Source organism: Elephantulus edwardii, unplaced genomic scaffold (genome assembly GCF_000299155.1).
Source record: "Elephantulus edwardii isolate Elephantulus edwardi_28Jun2011 unplaced genomic scaffold, EleEdw1.0 scaffold00044, whole genome shotgun sequence".
NCBI lineage: Eukaryota > Metazoa > Chordata > Mammalia > Macroscelidea > Macroscelididae > Elephantulus > Elephantulus edwardii.
The window spans coordinates 14,009,683-14,016,015 of record NW_006399794.1 but is presented as its reverse complement, the minus strand read 5'-3'; the positions used below and the strand labels follow the sequence as shown (position 1 = coordinate 14,016,015).

The 6,333-nt window shown below is 41.3% G+C and overlaps 1 pseudogene; it reads left to right on the top strand.

The window, feature by feature from the left end:
- Positions 1-5,569, top strand: part of LOC102872803 — a 32,287-nt pseudogene extending 26,718 nt beyond the window's left edge.
- Positions 5,570-6,333: the final 764 nt, after the last annotated feature.

Genomic DNA, 6,333 nt, shown 5'->3' with positions numbered 1-6,333 from the left:
AAAGTGCAACAATGAATGAATGGAATTCCAAAATCTCTGTAGATGTTCTTTGAAATTAATAAAAAAAAGTTTCCCCTTTTTGGAAATAGTTATAGAAGTTTATTACCCACATCTAGAACTTTAATCCTTTTATGAATTATTTTTATATATAGGTGCAATACTGGAATTCCATTCAAGTTTGTTATTGCCATGTAAATTTCCAGTTTTGCCAACACAATTATTTTTTTCATCTTTCCCCCTGCCTGTTTTTGAGCTCATTACAGCCATATATTGAGGGTTTGAATTTACAGGAGTTTTTTTAATTGACTATTTTATATAAAGATATTTTACCTTTATTACAGAATTACTAAATTGTGTGAGTTTTTCCCTCCAGGGTGCCTCTGGAAACTCTGTGAAATTTGATAAATGGCAATGGTTGTGGAAGGGCTTCAGGCCTTTTGTTCATGGGGTTGCTGTGAGTCCTGCTCGATTTGATGGCAACCACCACCAACAACAACATAACAACAATAGTTTCTTTGTGGTTTGTCTCAATACATGGAAAATCCAAGACAACAACAGCAATGCAAAAGTTGGGAACAAAGAAGAAGGATTAATAGTCAGAAAAGGAAGGGCTTGGTGACAGAAATAAGACTGGAGAGAAAATGATAGATTTTTGTACAATGATTTATTCATTGCAAATACCTTTTATGAAAAACATAAACTAGGACTATATACATGGACCTCACTCCATGGATTACATAGGAATCTGATTGATTACATCTGTGGAAAGAATAATTTCATAGCTAATAAATCAGGGATTTATAAAAAATACAGAAGAGCAATGATGCCAATCTGAAGATTAAAGTGCCTGATTCAGAACATAGTCTTTTCAATCACTTGCTATATATCTGAGAGCTGGACAATGAATAATGATGACAGAAGAATTGATACCTTGAGTTCAAGTGATGGAGAAGAATACTGAATATCCCAATGGACTGGCAAAAGAACAAATAGATATGTCTTGGAAAATGTGCAGCCAGAATGCAAAGATGACAAAGCTCTGTCTCTCATGTATTGAGTATGTACCTAGGAGAAGCTATTCCTCAAAGGAGACAAAGGTAAAGGGTCAATAAAAGAGAGAAAGACCCTCAATAAAATGTACAGACACAGTGACTGCAGAAATGGGTTCAAGTGTGTCACAATTAAGGATGGCGCAAGATAGGATAGGATTAAGATCTGTTGTTCATAGGGTTGTTATGAGTTGTGCTCTATTCAATGGAACCTAACAACAACCAGGTGTGGGATGGTGGGGAGAGTGAGAAAAGGAGGAGTAATAATGGAGGGCGGCGAAAATTCACATTGGTTAAAGATAGGATTTAACAACCGCTTGTTGTAATTTCTAATAAGCTGTATACCAGTGAAAAACTGAATAGGCAAAGTTTTGTGATAGTTTTTTTTTTATTAATTTTAATGAAAGTTTGCAGACACTTAGGGTTTCCATTCATTGATTGTTGCACTTTTCTCCCTGGCCGCCCCTCCACTCCAATTCATTTTTCTCTTTGAAAAGTAGAAGAAAAATCCATTCATTTTTATACAATTCCTCCCCCCCAGTCCACTCCACTGAGCATCTTTTATTTTAGACTCCTGTCATAACAATAATACCTAAACACGTATCCCTTTTAAACAGTTCTCTCCCTCATCTGTTTCCTGTTGCAATGCAGTATACATTATTTATCCCGTCTTTCTCAGTCTTCCCTTAACCCCGATGTCAGTCCCGTTGTACAACAGTAACCCTATGCAATATTTGTCCTTCTGTGACTAAGTTATTTCACTCAGCATAATGTCCTACATGGTCACTCATTTTGTATAATATTTCATGAGTTCCTTGTTTTTCAATGCAGCGTAGTATTTATTGTGTGAATATAACAGAGCTTCTCTATCCATTCATTTGTTGATGAGCACTTGGGTTGTTTCCAACTCTTTACTATTGTGAACAAAGCTGCGATAACCATGGGTGTGCATATATCTGTTTGGGTGGTGGTTATGGTTTCTTTAGGGTAGTGAATTTCCAGTAGTGGAATTGCTGGGTCAAATGGCATTTCTATTTGCAACTTTTTGAGAAAGCACCATACAACCTTCCACAGTGGTTGCACCATTTTACACTCCCACCAACAGTGAATAAGGGTCCCCCTTTCTCCACAACCTTGCCAGCATTTGATGTTTGCTGTTCTGTTAAATTTTGCTATTCTTACTGGGGTGAGATGATACCTCATAGTTGTTTTGATTTGCATCTCTTTTAGAGGTAGGTATTTTGAACATTTCATGTGTTTGTTGGCCATCTGAATATCTTCTTTGGTGAAGTCTGTGATGGAATATTTACAACAACAGCAGGAGTAGCTGTTGCAGCTGCTTATGTACAACAAACACATGATATGATTTTGTTCCTTGATTTGGAGGGTTTGGGTCATGATTTCATGGGTATATCAGTTAATAGGCCTAATAAATTATTGAGTACTTCTTTCCTATCTCCTAGTTTTTTGTATGGCATGTGAGTATTGAAAGCTTGTAAATGGACATCTAAGGCACAAAAACAACTGGTTGTTATTCACCTGGAACAGCAGAGGAAGTAGAGCCAGGAAGAGAAGGAGGCTCTGGAATGTGACTGCTTGTGTCAATGAAAGAGCCCCTCATTTGGCACGAGAATAGAATATCTGTATTATGCCATTGCTGAGTATTTTGATCAATGATTCCATGGAAGAATTCTGATTAAAAGGGGGGAAAGGTGGAATACAGAATTTAAATATCTGTATATTTTCTGAAATCTAGCCTTTCTGGGACCATAGAGGATAGATGAATCTCTGAAACTGTAGTCTTAATGTAATTCTTTAGACCTTAAACCAAAAGTTGTTGTTATGTACTGTCCAGTCACTTGCCACTCATAGCGAACCTATGTACAACATCCCTAAACCCTGCCCTACTCCATGCCAATATTATTGTCTCTGTCACACTTATCCCCACTACCCTAGTCACTGAATCAATTCATTTCATCAAGGGTCTTCGTGTCCTGCGCTGTCCCTCCACCCTCCCAAGCATGACATCCCTCTCTAAGGACTGATCCTGCCTTGTGTCATGTCCAAAGTATGTCAGATGAAGCCTCAGAATCCTTGCCTCCAAGGAGCAGCCTGGCTTCACCCTCTCCAGGACAAACTTGTTTGTTCTCCTAGCAGTCCCTGGTATATTCAATACTCTTGTCCAGCACCACAGCTCAAAGGCATCAACTCCCTTCTTTCATCCCTATTCATTGTCCAGTTCTCTGATGCATAGCAAGTTATTGCAAAGACCATGGCCTGTATTAGGCACCCCTGAGTCTCAAGACTGATATTGTTGCTCTTTAATACTATGGAGAGGTCTCTGACAGCAGACTCTCCCAATGCAATTCGTCTTTTAATTTCCTGGCTGCTGGTACCAAGCGTGTTGATTGTAGAGTCAAGCAAACAGAAGCTGTTAACAATCTCAATCTCTTCATCATCTATCATGATATTTTATCCCATTCCAAAGAAAGGTGATCTGACTGAGTGTGGAAATTATCAAACAGTATATCACATGCAGACAAGATTCTACTGAAAATTATCCAAAAATGACTGGAATAGCACATTAACAGAGAACGGCCTGAAGTGCAGGCTGGGTTCAGAAGAGGTTGTGGCACTAGAGATATTATAGCTAACATCAGATGGATCTTGGCTGAAAGCAGAGAGTACCAGAGGAATGTCTATCTGTGTTTCATTGAATGTGCAAAGCCGTTTGACTGTGTGGATCACAACAAACTGTGGCTGACTGAGAAGAATGAGAATCCCAAAACACTTGAATGTGCTTATGCAAAACCTATATTGGACCAGTAGGCAGTCGTCAGAGCAGAGCAAGGAAACAATGCATGGCTCAAAACTGGGAAGGGTGTGCATCAAGGATGTGTCCTATCTCCATATCTTTTCAATCTATATGTGGAACAGATTATCTGGGGGCTGGGCTCTATGAGGAGAAGTGTGGCATCAGGATTGGAGGTAGACTCATCAACTATCTGTGTTATGCAGATGACATAACCCTGCTTGCTGAAACTGAGGAGGACCTGAAGTGTTTGCTGGAGAAAGTCAAGGACTGCAGCCTTCAATATAGATTGAAGCTCAATATCAAGAAAACAGAGATTCTCACCTCTGGTCCAATTGGCAAGCCAAAAGTAACCCCTGAAATTGTCTTGAACCAAACAGAGGTTTAACTTTGCTGGTGAAAAGTCTGCTTTGAGCATTGTGCTCTATAAGAACCACAAATATAGGATCAGGTTGGTAGCTGATGCTTGAAAGATAAGGTAGGAATCATAAGAGGCAAGGGTGAGTTTGTTAATGAGAGAGAACAACTGGGAACAGAAGAGTAAGGATGGCTGCAAGATTTCAAGAATGTAGTAAATGCCTCTAAATTGTGCAGGAGCTCAGATGGCTTAGAGGAAAGGAGTTGCACTGCCAACTTAGAGATACCCAATTTAAATCCACCAGTTGTTCCTTGAGAGAAAAATAAGCAGTCTATTCCTATATAATTTTCTCCCTCTGAAAACCTCTGGAGGGTCAGCTAAGAATTGGTTCTGACTCAACGGTACATAACAACAATAACAAAATGGCATGTAGAAATTGCTGAAGTTTGTGTATACTTAAGAAAAACAATAAGAGAAAGTAAATTGAAAAAAATTCTTGTTATATGGAAACTTAATCTCACAGGAGGCAGAAATCTGAGATCTGTATGTAGTGGTCAGTGATTGGCCAAATGCTGTGAAGGTGACATCAGGCAGTGGGAACAAAATCACGGACTTTCACTGAAAGTGGGTCAAAGATCAATCTGACAATCTCATAAGAAGAGGCTCAGGGAAGCGAGACACAGAAAGGATGGAAAACCAGTGCAGCCTGTTAAGTGAGAGCTTCTGTAGCACAGGGACCTCAAGGTGGACCTGAAATCCATGCTGAGGACAGGTAACATTTCAAAGACACCCCCCCCCCACAGTGTGAGATGGGAGGTTATCACTGCAGTGTCCATGACTATGTGATGAAAGACTCCATCAACTTCCTGGATCACATTAATGGGAGGAAACATCAGTGAAACCTGAGCATGGCTATGCATGTTGAACATTCCACTTTGGACCAGGTGAAGAAATACTCTGAAGTCAACAAGAAAAAAAAAAATGGAAGAAAAGCAGAAGGGTTATGTTTTTGAGGAAAGGATGAAGGAGTTCAGAAAAGAGGAGGAAAAGGCCAACACCTACAGGAAAGAGAAGCAGGAGAAGAAATGTAAGGCTGAGGGTCAATCTCCAGTTGAAACCTCCCCGGGAGCCACCAAGTTGGTGATACTCCCCAAACTGCGAGAGAAGGAGGACACACTGCAGAAGAAACCCAACGAACTCAAGACAAACACAAAGGCGTTGCTGGCTCTGAAGAAGCAAAGTGGCAGCAGCACAGCCAGCCAAGCCAGAGTCAAACACTCACCATCCAAGCTGCCTGTGGTGGACGTGTTACAGCAACAGAGCAGGCAAGCAGCTGGGGAAATCACTTGAACCCTCGAGAGGAAGATAAAGGACCTCGAGAAGGGACCAGTCCCCACTTTCCAGCCACTTGAGAGGCCTGTCTCTGCTGAGGATGATCTACAGGAATCATGCAGATGTCTCCAAAGGAAATCTCTGTATGAGAGCTTTGTGTGGCCTACTTCAGGAACTGAGCCCAGATGGGGAAATCAGAAGACCAAGGAGCTGGTGACCAACCCCCTGGGAGCTTTGAGGGCGGCTATGCAGAAAGTGGTAGTGCCCACTCTTCAGCCTCCCCTCCTGCAGAATCATAGCAGGATCCACAGGAGAGAGCAAAATCAGAGACAGAGAAGCAGAGCAGGAAGGGACAGGGACTTGGAACAAGACACCAGAGTTAGGGATCGAGACTGAGAGCACCTTTTCTACTGGTCAGACTCATACCCTGAATGCCAGGACCCTTGGAAGCAGAATACTCTACTTATATATGGAGAAGACATGACACCCACTCTCTTCCCTGGAGCTATTTCTCCCTTTGGAAACGTTATTGACCTCTCCATGGGCCCATCCAGAAACTGTGCCTCTGGTCACCTATGGAAAAATGGAGTCAGCAGATCAAGCTGTTGCTGAGCTTAAAGGGACCCAAGTGGAATTGATACAAATCAACATTAACCTTGACTGCAAACAGACTTCTTCTACTGGACACCAGCACTGACAAGTCTGTCTAGGTCTCCCCTGTTGTCCAGGACAGCCCAAAGGGTAGCCAATGGGACAACTTGTCTACAATGATGACATCTACA